This window comes from Mugil cephalus, chromosome 14, assembly GCF_022458985.1.
Source record: "Mugil cephalus isolate CIBA_MC_2020 chromosome 14, CIBA_Mcephalus_1.1, whole genome shotgun sequence".
Lineage (NCBI taxonomy): Eukaryota > Metazoa > Chordata > Actinopteri > Mugiliformes > Mugilidae > Mugil > Mugil cephalus.
The window spans coordinates 25,158,475-25,173,059 of NC_061783.1; the positions used below are offsets into that span (position 1 = coordinate 25,158,475).

A 14,585-nucleotide genomic window follows, 5' to 3' on the forward strand; every position below is an offset into this window, starting at 1 on the left:
TACATATCATTAGCATTTACACTTTTCTTGTAAATGTCCTCATTCAGGGTTTCATGCAAGTGACAAGCTGCACAATTTGTCCTCAAATTAAAACACTTCTCACTTCTCTTCACAGTTCAGTTTGCTCGATGTGTTGCTGTTTGCATTTCTGATCTTGCATCTGCTCTATATGATGTTCCTCTCCTCATGGGCAATCCTATTTTGTTTCTAGACACAGCACACAAATGTGTGAACTATTAGCAATGTCTCACTTCCCTAAATCAGCCCTTAAATGAGCACTACAAGAAATTAAGATTAAAACAACTGAGTCTGAGTCTTCTCGTCAGGTGGATACATTAGATATTTTTGAACATGTAAGGTTGAAATGAAGTGTTTATGCTGTCAGCACTGAACTCATCACAAAAGACGTCAGACTTCCAGGCTCGTGACCAGGTCTGTAGTTATTTCTCTTTGCACTTACCTTTTGCCTCTTTGTGAATTCACTTCAAATTTATCTGTGTCCTCTCCAGACAATCATCATCCTCTCAGGAACTCCACCAACATGTCCACAATGAGACATCTTGTTCTGAGACTTCTCGTCTCACTTCTGTCTCTCCTGTGTCATGTAAACCTTTCTCTGGAGTATTCTCTGAAAAACTGTATCATAGACTCTCCTGAAGAGGCCTCCTCTGTTCTTGTTCTGGATTGTGCAAGCCGTAAACTTGTGACCGTCCCTGATGACATCCCCAGAAATGCTGCCTCTGTAAATCTTGTGTACAATAAGCTTCAGAAGATTAACAGAAACGATTTTGCTCAGATGTCAAAGCTGATCATTTTGGTCCTGGCCTGTAATAATATTACTCATGTTGATGACGGATCTTTCATTGATCTTGTAGCGTTGGAAACTCTTTCCATAAGCAACAACCAACTCACCAGTCTGTCAGGTTATGTCTTTCAAGGACTGTCCAACCTCACTGCTCTTGACCTCGATGGCAACCAGATTGAGTTTATTCATAGCTCGGCCTTCTGGTACCTGACCAGGTTACAAACCATGAGGCTGGACTCCAACAGACTCCAACGAGTCGTGGACATTCAGCCCATCCTACAGCTGCCACAAATACAGAATCTGAACCTTGGATCAAACCACTTTTCCTCCTTCCAGACCAAAGACCTGCTGCTGAATGAGCCTTCAGGCCTCAAGGTGCTGGGTGTCTCAAATAATCGTAAGTTGGAAATGTTCAGCATCTCAACACCGATCTTTCCTCTTCTTCACACGATAGACCTTTCTCAAAGTGGCCAAGACTCTGGTATGAAATGGGACATACCTGACAAGACTTTACTGGGGAACATAACTCACCTGTATTTTAGATTCCCTAATATTCTCTTTGGAGACCTCCAGAAGGTCCTGCAGAGCCTTGACTCGCTGGAATACCTGCAGATGAATTACATGGATGAGTGGATAAAGAGAGATCTGTTGGCTACAGTCTGTAAAATACCAACACTCAGAGCCTTGAATTTGTTTTACAACCATCTCCACAAATTCCTAATGGACCTGGCAAACTGCTCTCGGCTCACTGAGCTGGACCTTTCCTGGACTTACATCAAAGAGTTGCCAAAAGGTTCGATACGTTTGATGGAGCAACTCAGGTCCCTGAAGGTGTCGACCAACTACCTTGCCAAGGTACCAGACGACATTAAGAGCCTCCCCTCCCTGGAGATCCTGCACATGGGAAGCAATGTTATTTCGGAGCTTGGCTGTGACGATTTCATGAACACAACACACCTGGCAGAACTTTACCTGATTAACAACCACATCACCAAACTGGACAGGTGTGTCTTTGAGAGTCTCCCTGATCTAAAGTTGCTCGACCTGAGTTACAACCAGCTGTGGACGTTTGGAGACACCTTCAAAATGGGCCTGCACAAACTCGAGTTCTTGGACTTGAGCAAAAATGTTCTCTCCTCCCTTGAGAGGGGAGTTTTCAGGGTTTAGTGTCCCTGAAATATTTGAATGTGATGATGGATCAAATTTCAAGGGTGCCACATAAGACCTTTGACAAACTGGACAACCTGGAAACTCTTATTGTATCTATTCCATGCGACTATGAAAATAGCTTCAGAGGATTAGAGCGCTTGGAAAATCTTACAATGTACCTCAGCATTACCTATGGGCTCAAATGTCCTCTTTCCAGTGACTTTGAAGCCTTCTACCATTTAAAATCTGTGAAGGTTTTCACAGTAATCTGCAGTGGTGATAACCACAACATGCCGTTGGAAGTACCGATGGAATTCTTCGAGGCCATGAGACATCTGGAGTCCTTTACAGCTGTAAATATCTATAATTCTGCTCCGCAGCCAGACACATTTCAGTTCAACCACAGGCTCAAGAGTCTGACCTTTGGGAAGACAGATTTTTCAGATTTGGACCCTGAACTGTTTGAACAAATCCCAAACCTGGAGACTCTGGATCTCTCTGAGAGTAAACTCAAGTCCCTGGATTTTCTGGCGCAGGCCGACCTGTCAGCTCTCAGATCTCTGAAACTCAGTGGGAATGAGATCAATGTGATCAATGAGACGGTCTTCCAGTTTCTCCCTGTGCTGACGTACCTGGACCTGGACAACAACCCTTTCACCTGCGAATGCTCCAACGCCGGCTTCATCCAGTGGGTGAAGAGCAACAACCAGACTCAGGTTGTAAACGCCCATCAGTACACTTGTGCCTTTCCTGTGGCCATGAAGGGAAGCATGTTGCTGGACTTTGACGTCCAGTCCTGTTGGATGGACACCGGCCTCATCTTCTTCGTCTCCAGCTCTTCTCTGGTCCTTCTAACTCTCCTCTCATCCTTCATCTACCACTTCCTGAGGTGGCATCTCACCTATGCCTTCCACCTCTTCCTGGCCTTCCTCTATGACAGCAGGAACAGGAAGAAGGGAGTTCCTCATCGCTACGACGCCTTTGTCTCCTACAACGTCCACGACGAGGACTGGGTTTACCGAGAGATGCTCCCAGTGCTGGAGGGAGAGCAGGGCTGGAGACTCTGTCTGCACCACAGAGACTTCCAACCAGGTAGAAGAACAATATTCACAGTCCTTAGATGAAGGTTTGCTGTAGCGGGGTGTTTATTGGTATACCACTATACGGTGAGCTTACAGACACAGAATGTGGGTCTGGGAAGGTAACTTCACCCAGGACCCTGTAAAAGAAAGAACAGTGTCTGTTCTTTCTTTCACTTCTCCATTTCTTATCTCTGTTCTTTCAGAGCCTGGTGTTAAAGTATGCATGACTGTCTCTGATTTTCACATCCCCCTTTCTCCCTGATGTCCACCATGTTTCTTCAGCTCTGGCTCCTGCAGTTACTTTAGTCTCTTGTCTGTGTTGTGTCTCTTTTTGGGGACTGATTCAGTCTGTTGAGGACGGGTTCTGAGATGAAGGAGGAGACAGTTGCAGTTCAGTGTCTTCTCTTCTGTGTCAACAGGTAAACCCATCATAGAGAACATCACTGACGCCATCTATGGAAGCAGGAAGACCATCTGTGTGATCAGCCGCCACTACCTGCAGAGCGAGTGGTGCTCCAGAGAGATCCAGATGGCCAGGTGGGGGCGCTGCCTTCCATTATTCTTCATACCCTTAGTTTAACCTCTTTAGTCCAAGGCAGCCGGGAGGTGGAGCCTAAAAATAATCAAAGGATGACACTAGCAAATTAGGCCACGCCCCAGTTTGGGTGAAAACAAACCACAGGCAGCAAAATGGCTACGGTTAGTCTGGCAGACACATAAATAATGTTGTAGTCCAGCGACGTTCAGTGACGATACATAGAAGAATTCCTCATTGTGGGACAAATAAAGGTTTTCTATTTCTACTCTATTCTATTCTATTGTAAAACTTTAAAAACAGGAGCCGTATGTCCATCTACCAACAGAGAAATGGGTGAAGGAGTCCACTCAGTGGCCGGAGGTGTCATATCCAGACATTTACTCTATTACCCCATTGAATCTCTGGGTAATATATGACATCTGTCATCAATTCATAATCGTTCCATAAGATTAAATCGATTAATCGTGACATAAATACAGCGTGAAGCTTAGCCAACGTTAACCCTTTTATTAAAAATATTTGTTACAGTAATTAAACTCTGTCGTTACCTCATTTCACTTCAGCATCAACATTCACTACTTTGACTTCTTAACATGAATTTATCATTTTTAACATTAAAGTAAATACTCTGATGACTGACATTAGCTAACATTAGCATCATCACTTAAAGTGCTAAACTGTTTGCCACACATATCGACTACTCAGGGATCCACAGCTTTCCATCTTCTACCTGGTTGATGCCCTGAAGACAAACATTTCTTTGGTTTTAGTCCCTCTCTCTCTCAAGGAGCAGAGCAAATCTCTTTAATCTTTGAGATTGTTCAAAGAACGATACACAACACAGCAACTTCTTCTTTGTCTTCACCCCTAAGGGGGCGTGGCCTTTTCAGTGACACAGGGTTACTGTCTTCTGTAAACCAGGAACATCTCCACAACCATCAAGTCCATGTTCCTGATCCTGGTCTCTGTGGACCCTGGTATTGACTTTGACTGGCTAAGCTAACAGTCACCAAGGCTACATGCTACATAGCAATGATAAGCTAACAGCCACCAAGGCTACATGCTACATAGCAATGATAAGCTAACAGCCACCAAGGCTACATGCTACATAGCAATGATAATCTAACAGTCACCAAGGCTACATGCTACATATCAATGCTAAGCTAAAAGTCACCAAGGCTACATGCTACACATCAATGCTAAGCTAACTTCCACTACTAGATGGCTGCATTGTTTATTATCTGTAGTAGCACCATTAGACCACTAGATGGAGACTAAAGGTTCAGATTCTATCAGTCGAGTCTCCACGTGGTTCATAGACTCTAAAGGACCCCAGAAGATAATGAAAGCTAGATCCGTTACCTTGTCCTCTGTCCTCTGTCCTCTGCAGCTTCCGACTGTTTGATGAGCAGAAGGACGTGTTGATCCTCCTGTTTCTGGAGGACGTCCCGCCCCAGCAGCTGTCTCCGTACTACCGCATGAGGAAGCTGGTGAAGAGACGCACCTACCTGAGCTGGCGTCAGGCTGGACAACATCCCGGAGTCTTCTGGCAGAGCGTCCAAAGAGCTCTGAGGACGGGGGACGCTCTGGACACCGACATCTGCTGAGATGAAGAAGGTAGAACCTGGATCAGACCTGTGGACGGACGTGTCTCTGGATGTCCCACACAGAGACGTCACCAGGACACGGCCTCTTTCATTCGATTTTATCTTTTATTTCTCTGTTTAAAAACATTTTCAACTGTTTTCTATAAAAGGGACGAAATACGTGGAGGTGGAGCTCTGAGAAGAAGTTAAAGTTAAATAAGTAGAATTAGTTTAAGCTAATGCTTCGTGTCTCATGTTCAATCTGCTTCATAAACATCTGACAAGACAATAAACTGTCTCTCCTCAGGACATTGTCTCACGTCTTCTTTTATTTCTGCTTAAAAACATTTTCAAATGTGTTTTCTATAAAAAAAAAAAACTGTCTTCAGCAAAGAAACCACATACAGAACTTCAGTGTTTGGATTCATTCATGTGTTAGTGTAAATACTAACCTCATTATCATACAAATATCAGATAAATGTAGATGGTCCCTCACAGGTTTCCCCCCTCTCGAAAAGAGCAGCCAGTTCCACAAAGGCTTCACAGGATTCCACTCATCGATCACACTTTCTGCTGTTTTCTGTCTTTCTTTTATTTTAGAGGTCTAGATGCTTTGATGATTCAGTTCAATTCTATTTTATTTATATAGCGTCAATAACAATATAAATCGTGTCAAGACACTTTGCAAAATCCGAGCTGAAACCTCCAGATCAGCCTGAAGGAAAAACTCCCTTTTAACAGGAAGAAACCTGGACCAGAACCAGAACCAGAACCAGGAGGAACCATCTGTCTTAAACCAGCCGGGTAGAACCAGAGAAGATAGAGAGAAAACAAGATAAAGATGATCCCAGCCATCAGTATCTGCCTCCAACATCGATCTCATCCTTCCTTATTTTGAAACGAATTTCTTTGCACATCTTCCTCATCTTTCCAGCTTGGATTGAGATCTTTTCCAGCGGAGGCCCAGCTGACCAACATCCCAGTGAAGGGTTGTAGACTGAAGACGCCTGGATGCTGGAGGCAGGATGCTTAGATAATGACGTTGCAGGTCTCACTTCAGGAGCTTGAAACAACCCTGATGTTCACATCCCATACGATGCCTCTGGAGTCAAGGTTGACACTGACAACTCTTCCAAGCTTAAACTGGCCCCTCCAACAACAGCATTCCTCTGAGTGGTGTGATATTTCTTCTCACATTAGGACCGGCGAGCTGGCTCCAGGATCTCCAGAACATGCTGACCTGGTGCTGCATTTCCTGAAGTCTCTTATAAGGACAGTTTGCAAAGTCAAATGTCTTCCAGTCACCAGTTGAAGGTGTTGACCCCAGAAACAGGGTGACTCTGCATCCCGGCATCAATCTGCTGCTCGTTCACAAGATTAGCAGCGAGATTAAGGGTTGTCTCACAGTAACTGAGCCTTGACTCCTTCCCCAAACTCTCAAATGCCTCTCGAGTTTCCATTGTCAGTGTAAAGTTGTATGAATACAACCTCAAGTTGAACTTTGCTTCAGCTTCAGCTTCAGCTAGCTGTTTATTCCCAAACTCAGCTGCACTTTTCTGTCTGCCTTACTGCATCGACATTCGCTCTGTAAGTAGTCTGCTGAACTTATACTGCCACCTGTGGGTAATACCTTTGTTAGCACTTAACATTACATCCCTCTTCAAACAGGTGAGTACAACATAAAGCAAAACTCTTAAAGTATTGTCACTCTGGAAATCTCAACAGTCTTAACTAACACAAATAGAGCAACAAAATATATACTTTTTTGTAGTGGACATAAACTGTAAAGTTCTTTTACACACATAAAATATATTCAACTTTAACTTTAACAAAATGATATAAATCTTCCCGACCAAACGAAGTAATAGTATAGCACATTATAGCTCAACACATCAACACAAATGAAACTGTCAATAACATATAACACGTCACATTGTGCCAGCATTTTTCACATCCATCGCTATTAAATGTTAACAACTTCCTTTCACACTGTAAAAGTTGAACAGTTCTTCCTTGTTGTAGGACCTTCTCAGTGTGCATGCAGTGTGACATAACAATCTGTTTAGCCTCAGCACCAGACCATTAGCTGTACACAGATCTGCACACACAGAATGTGTTTGTGGTTTGTGGAGACGTCCGGCATGTCGCTGCTTGGTGCTGGTCATGACGCTGTATCCTGGGTGACATGTCACTGAGGTTCTTTTTCCTTGATTTGAGGTCAGTTTCTGCTGTAAAGGTTGGCAATCAATACACATAACGTTCCACATCCACACACTAAGCCCTCTGTCTCTTTTTCTGTTTGTGCATAGAGTTGCTCAGTTCCTGTCGTCAATCTTGACGTATATGCACAGGTTCCCATTTGTCTCCATTGACTTGGAGCAGCACAGCTCCCGAGGCATCTTTGGAGGGATTAGTGGAGATCTTTGTTGGTTTTGATGGATTAAAGTATGTGAGGACTGGTTCGGTAGTTACAGGTTCCTTTAATTTTTTCCACTTTCGTGTGTCGAGCAGTCCACTCAAACACTGTGTTATGCTGGAGCAACTCCCTAATCTTACCTCTTAAAGGTAAGATTAGGAATGAACTTGAATGAACTTGCCCAGGAAATTGATCATTCCCATGGCTCGCATTAATCCTGTTTTGTCTATGGGGGCGGGCATGTCCAATATGGCTTGCACTTTTGAATGGTCAGGTTCCACTCCTTCACTTGTGAGCTTGTCATCTCTGTGATCCCACCAAGTGGAAGATCTATGGTGCTGATTTGATTCCAAATGGGAGTTTCAAAAAACAGTAACGCCCAAATGGTGTGTTGAAGGAAGTTACCTGCTGCTATCTGTGTCTACACGCAGTTGCCAGAACCCATGGGAAGCATCTAGTTTGCTGAAAAACTTCACTCCAGCCATTTCACTCACTATCCCCTCTTGTTTTGGGATTTGATAATTCTTCCTTTTAACATTTTCATTTAAATCTTTGGGATGAAGGCATTATTTTTAAAGCACCTGTATTCTTCTTCTCACCACATGTGCTGGAGTCTCTCTGAGTTATGCTGGTACTCTCGTGGAACCACAGGCCTGGTATCATCCTTGAGCTGGATTTTGTAAGTGTAAGGTAATGTCCCGTGTCCTTTGAAGACAGATGGACTATGGACTTGTTGACTATGTCAGTGCTTCCCTCACACTGACTCATGTCCATCAGGCACAATGGTGAACATCAAGTTATGCTGCTTGCATCTTGCTGTCACTTTAAGTCTGCATTCTCCTTTTGTTTTTATTGGCTGATTATTATAAGACTTCAGAGGTGTGACTTTTTCTGTGAATCTCTTAGGCTTCTCAGTCAATGCCTTGAACTCATTCTCATTGATCATAGGGCCAAAACTCAATGTTTTTCAATCAGAAGTCATGGAGCTCAATCAATCAATCAGACTTTTCATACAAAATGTAGCACAAAGTGCTTTATACAATTATTCCACACATCTTAATAACGAGTGAAGCTACCAATAAGAGCAGCATCCATTAAAAGAAGAGCGAGAACAACTGTGGAAGTCTATCGTAGGAGAGGAACCACCAGGAACCACCAGAGAGAAAACAGCAGCAGGTAAAACCAATCAATAAGCAAAAACTACACATTATTAGAAATGGAGTAAAACACAAGAGCACAAAGAGGAAAAATCAAACTAAAAATCATAAAAATGCTAAAAGGCAAGCAAGAGGGACAGTAATAATGACAATAATGATGTATTGGTTTTATGTTGTGCTTTCCATTTGAGATATTAATAACGGTGGTAAACTACCTCAGTAGTCACAGCTGCCCTGGTTCAGACTGACAGAAACATGGCAGCTGATTCTACGACCTCTCCAACCACCACCACCATCACTCACTCACAGTCACACACCTGGGATCAAGGTGAGTTAAGTGTTTTGTCCAAGGACACAACGGACAGACTAGGGATAGGGTAGAATCAAACCGACCATCAATCAAACTAGCAGGTTAATGTTAGCGTGTATGAGCTAATGTGTGCTTATTTATCTTAATATTGGAACAGACTGTCATTAGCTTGTTTAGCCTAGTTAGCCCCATCCCTGTACACGAGGTGGATTCATTATCGTCCTCCTTCACTGAAGCTCCTGAACATGATGCTGTGACTACCATGCTTCACCATACCAACATTCATATCATTAGTCTAATGGCATAGTTGCCTAAGTCATATTTGAACGTTTTGGAAAAGAAGAAAAAAAAACAACTGTCAGCAGCATGTGGATATTTTTTTTGATATTCTAACACCTCTGGTACTCTGCCTTCAATTTAAGATCCATTAAACTTCTCAAAATGTCCCAAGTCCAAGTCTGTGGATTTATCTCTGCAGCAACTGATTACAGAACAGAACACCCTAAAACTCACTGTCCTAACATCGTTCACTGGTTTAACTCCTGCCCCTGTTGAGTAACAGGTGCAGGAGTTAATTAGCTGTTACATCTCTAAATTTTATAACCTTGTTTTTACTTTTTCTGAGTGTCTCTGGCAACACATTTCATGATTCAGTTTGTCCATGTAGAGTTACCATCATCATGAACAAATGTAGCATACGTTAGTCTGGGATTCTGCTAGCACTTGGGCTAACGCGGCTAACAGCTGGAGACAAACCAAGACAAACCAAGACAAAGACAAGCTGCCAATGCTGCTGCTAATATGTGTCCACTCCTGCAGCCACTGTTCACTGGGAGAGACTGTTCTCAATAAGAAGCGTCAGCTCTCCTCTGGTTGGACAATGTCCACAAGTTAGTTTGTCTCCGTAGCAACAGGGACACATTCATGTGGACACATGGTGGACAAAGAAAGATGTTCAGTGCAGATTTATTCTCTTCTTCCTGGGGTCTGTTTGATCATCAACAATGAAACGAATCAATAGAGATGAAACATGAAGCAGATTTAACCTGATTAATAGAATTAATCCTGATGAGATCAATCTGATGAGACACTTGAATCTTTGACAGCTCTAGTTTTTTACTTGTGGTTCTTTTATGTGCTACTAAGCTACTGATCAAGCAGTTTCTCTTTTCCTGGTGATAAACGACAACACGAGCAATACAGCAATCCTTGTGTAATGTGGACAGTGATGATGATGATGGCGATGGTGACGATGGTAACACAGAGCTCATCCCTCTCTGTGGGAACCAGGATGAGGTGCTGAGCTACAATCTGTCTGACAGATGACAAACATGTATATGTTCAATAAGAACCAGAGACCAGAGCAGAGGACCACCAGTTACCATTACTGCACCTGACTCCATTCAAATATCAGCTAATTTAACGGCAGTGTAGTGGTTGGTATCAGTCGAGATGAATAGTGGTGTATTTACAGAGATCAAAGCAATCTTCAAACCAAACTCCATTCAAATAATGGCCAATTATTTAGGCTAATGTTAGCTTGTTTAGTTTAACTTGTTTAGATTGACATCAGGTTGTTTATGTCAATGTTATCTTCTCTGAGTTAGCATTGGTGAGTTTAGCTTAGCATTTGTTAGTTTAGACTGTTTTTGTCTTGTTTTTTTCTTTCTGACATAAAACCAGTGGAGAAGATCTGATTAGCTGTGACTAAATATTTGAGTCTATTGACGTACATTCATCAGCGCCTCTAGTTTAGACAAAGATTATTATTTAATTTACTGACATAAAAGTGAGTGAGCTCGTAATCCACCCCCTCAGATCTGTGGCGGTCTGGAAAACATTCATCAGTTTCATCAGGAAACATCTCATGTTCTGTTGTGTGAGATGAGCATGTTAAATAATAATAATCATCATCATCATAAAACTCCATCATGTCCCATTCAGATGAGACTCTGCAGCTACATCTCCTCCTAATTGAATCCTCTGATGCATGAAAGCAGATAAAGCAGTGTTTCTATCTTTGTGAGGACATGATCCATTCACTTTGAGTCAAACCCAGTCTGAACACGGTTCAACCTTCAGGAGAAAAATGGACCCACGAGAACCGGGATGAAAACCAGAAGACTCACACGCCTCCTCATGGTGTGAAAACAGCCGAGTGGCAAATTAACACCGTGAATAATCCTGGGTTTTATTTATCATCTTTCACGTCTCAGGTTCCCAGAAGGAACAAATGAAGCAAACAGAAACAGATTAAAATGGAATTTATAGAGACCAGAGAATCAGAGAAAACACCACCTGGACTCTTCCTGTTTACCTGCAATAATCCAGCTGTGTTCACACGTGTTCACTCATCAAGGTCCTTGAGACCGTCTCAGACGTCCTGGTCTCTGAGAGACGTTTGATTGATTGATTTTTTTTTTTTTGGCTCTTGTTTGGGCCCCCCAGGACTAAGGGAGGTCTCTGCTGACTCCAGCTACTTAAATAAACAACAACAACAATAAGAAGAAGAATGCATTGGTTTTATATTGCACTTTTCCATCTTTAGATGGTCAAAGCACTTACAGTTGCATTACTCATTCGCTCACATAGTCACCCCCTGGTGGTGGTAAACTACCTCACTAGTCACAGCTTCCAGATCCACATCTGATGAGCAGATGCAGCAGAACAGGCCCAAACCAGGACATTAGCGCCCCCATGTGTCATGGAGGGATGAGGTTCTGATGCTGGAATGCAGTGTTGGTTCATCTCCAAACATGACAATGCCCAAACATTTAAACCAAACTATTCTACTCTGGTCTCATCCGTCCACTAAACATTGTCCCAAATGTCCTTTGTGGACAGAGAGCAGTGTCTTTGGTTGTTGAGTGGATTCATCAACATGAACATCAGCCAATGTGAGAGAGGCCTTTAGCTGCTTAGAAGTTCCCCTGGTTCCTCTGGTTCCTCTCCCACTATGATGGAGTGATGTTTGTTGGTGGACCACTCCTGTGGAGGGGAACAGTCGTCTTCAATCTGTCTGACTCTCTGTGGATTATTTGTGGCTTCCAGACTCTTTACAGATGGTTGTGGAACCTTTTCCAGCCTGATGAGCAACAACAACTCTTTTTCTGAGCTCTTCACAAAGCTCCTTTGATCTGTTGTCATCACACACTTCAACACAAACACGAGACAAATCCCTGATTTATAGAAACTGAACCAGGACCTGAGTCTCATCACACTGATGGAAACTCTCCTGGACTCATGGACTGTGGACATGTGGAATATTCGTCCACTTTGAGGATGTTTATGAAGAACTGCACATGGCTGCAGATCAACTTCCAAAACTTGACTCCAGCAGGAAACGTCAGCTGTTTCTCTCATGACGTCCTTCAGGCTCCTCTTTAACTTCATGAGGACTTTCAGCTGTGAACCGTGACTCTGTTCAGTGATTTCTGTTTCATGATTGAAGTGAAGAACGTTGTGGTTCCTCCACTTCCTGCTTCCTTTCATTTAAAACGTTAAAGAAGGACGCTGAGCCCTGGAAGCTGTTTTCTCTTCTGTTGCATAAGATGTTGTGAAATGTGCTGTGGATGGAGAGTGGGCGAGAGAGGAGGACGTTGATCTGAGTGGGAGAGAGAGAGAGAGAGAAACATGTTGCTTCATTTGTTGTCAGCTGAAGAAACCAAACACACCTACGAGGGTTTGAAGGCTGATAAAAACTAACTAAATGGCTAATCTTGTTTAGGCTAGCATAGTTGCGTTATCTTGCTATTCTCTTATGCTAATGGAGCGGCTAATGTCAGGGTGTTTTAGCATCAGTATGTTACACCCTCTGCAGGTAACGATAGCTTAAAGAAGAATAAAAGTTAGCAGTTTCATTCCCAAATATGGTTCAACAAACCCTAGGCCCACTCTCAGCTTCCACTCATCACTAACAGGGCTGATTTGACGTGAATGCATTTCACTGCAAACATAAACCACGTCACCTTTAAGCCTCCACTGAAGGACTGTTACTCAGGAAGAAAAGAAAACTAGTCCACTCAGACGGACCACGTGGTTTCTCCTGCTACCAACTCATTTGCCAGCGAGGATCAGATAAAGACAAAACCCAAATCAAACAATGTGGCAGCAACTGAAATACACCCTGATTAGACATTAAATCCCTAAACATTTGACTTACCTGGTGTGTCGGACGATAAATAACGATTAAATAACGACTTCCAGCTGCTTTTAGGCCAGACACACAGTTTTAGTCTGGATACCACGTACACAACTGTGACCGGGGACTGATTCATTTATTCCTTCATGATCATTTATTCATTGATTAATTCCTTATTTGTTTTTGTTTTCTTTCTTTCTAGTCTGTTGCCGTTTGTTGGTTATGTTATTGACATGTTAAGTAAAAAAAAAAAAAAAAATAAGTAACAAAAAAAAAAAAGAAAAAAGAAAAGGAAGAAACCTGCAGCAGAACCAGGAACAGAATCAGAACTAGAACCAGCTCATATGGAGGGACCCAAGGCCGCATGGAGACAGAGAAGAGAGAGAAGAGATAGATCCATCTGACTGAAGCGTTCATGTAGAAACTGATGATGGTTCAGATTCGAGGTTCACAATAAAACATCTGATTAGATTCATTTAAATTCAGGATTCTCAAATTCTCTTCTTATTTCTTTTAAATCTAGGCCCCAGTTTCATTAGCTTGATGCTTTAAAGGGCCATAATTGAAGTACTTAAAAACTCAAAATTTCAACCTTAGAATGTTATTGTGACTTTTTTACCTTTGTGAAATTTTTCAAAATTTTGAATTTTCATGTAGAAAATCAAGATCAATAAAGATATCACATATGGTTCCTTGCCCCATGATTGGTTCATGTTAAAAGTTATATGTTATGTTTAGGTTATTTTTTTTTCTATCAGCACAATTAATAATGAGAAGGGGAGGAGTCTGTACTTATGTCCCTGCCCATCTGCACCACAGGCCGCACCCCCTGTAGTTGATCCAGAGGCACTGATTCATTTTAAATCACCGTCAGATTAAATAGATGATTGATAAAAAAACTGTCCACGGGTCTGTTTATCATTATTTTTAATTATTCATTCATTCATTTCAACCAATAACTGCTTTCATTGGGATTCAGAATATTCAGAATAATTATGACGAGTAGAAATGAGGAGTTGAACCATTCATTGGTAATTATTTTATATGAAGACGAACATTTGTCTGTACATAATGTTGTTCTATGAGGTAATATGCAGCAGAGCTGTGTCCTCTGCGGTGATGTTGAACCTGAACTCTGCCTCCCTCTAGTGCTCATTAAGGTCATCATCACCTTGGACATTAAATCTTTATTTGATTTTGTCATTATAATAATTTGTAAATATATTATTAGTCAAGGTTGCAGATGTATTTGTTATCCGAGTTGGTTTGTGGATGGTGTTAAGATGCATATAAAATATTCAAGAACTCTGGGGGGTTACGGAGGGTTACAGGGGGTTGGGGGGTTACAGGGGGCTGGGGGGTTACAGGGGCTTACAGGGGGTTGGGGGGTTATGGGGGGTT

The 14,585-nt window shown here is 42.3% G+C and overlaps 1 pseudogene; it reads left to right on the plus strand.

Moving 5' to 3' along the window:
• The first annotated feature begins 415 nt into the window (after positions 1-415).
• On the plus strand, positions 416-5,426 carry LOC125019749 (annotated as a pseudogene).
• The last annotated feature ends 9,159 nt before the right edge of the window (positions 5,427-14,585 follow it).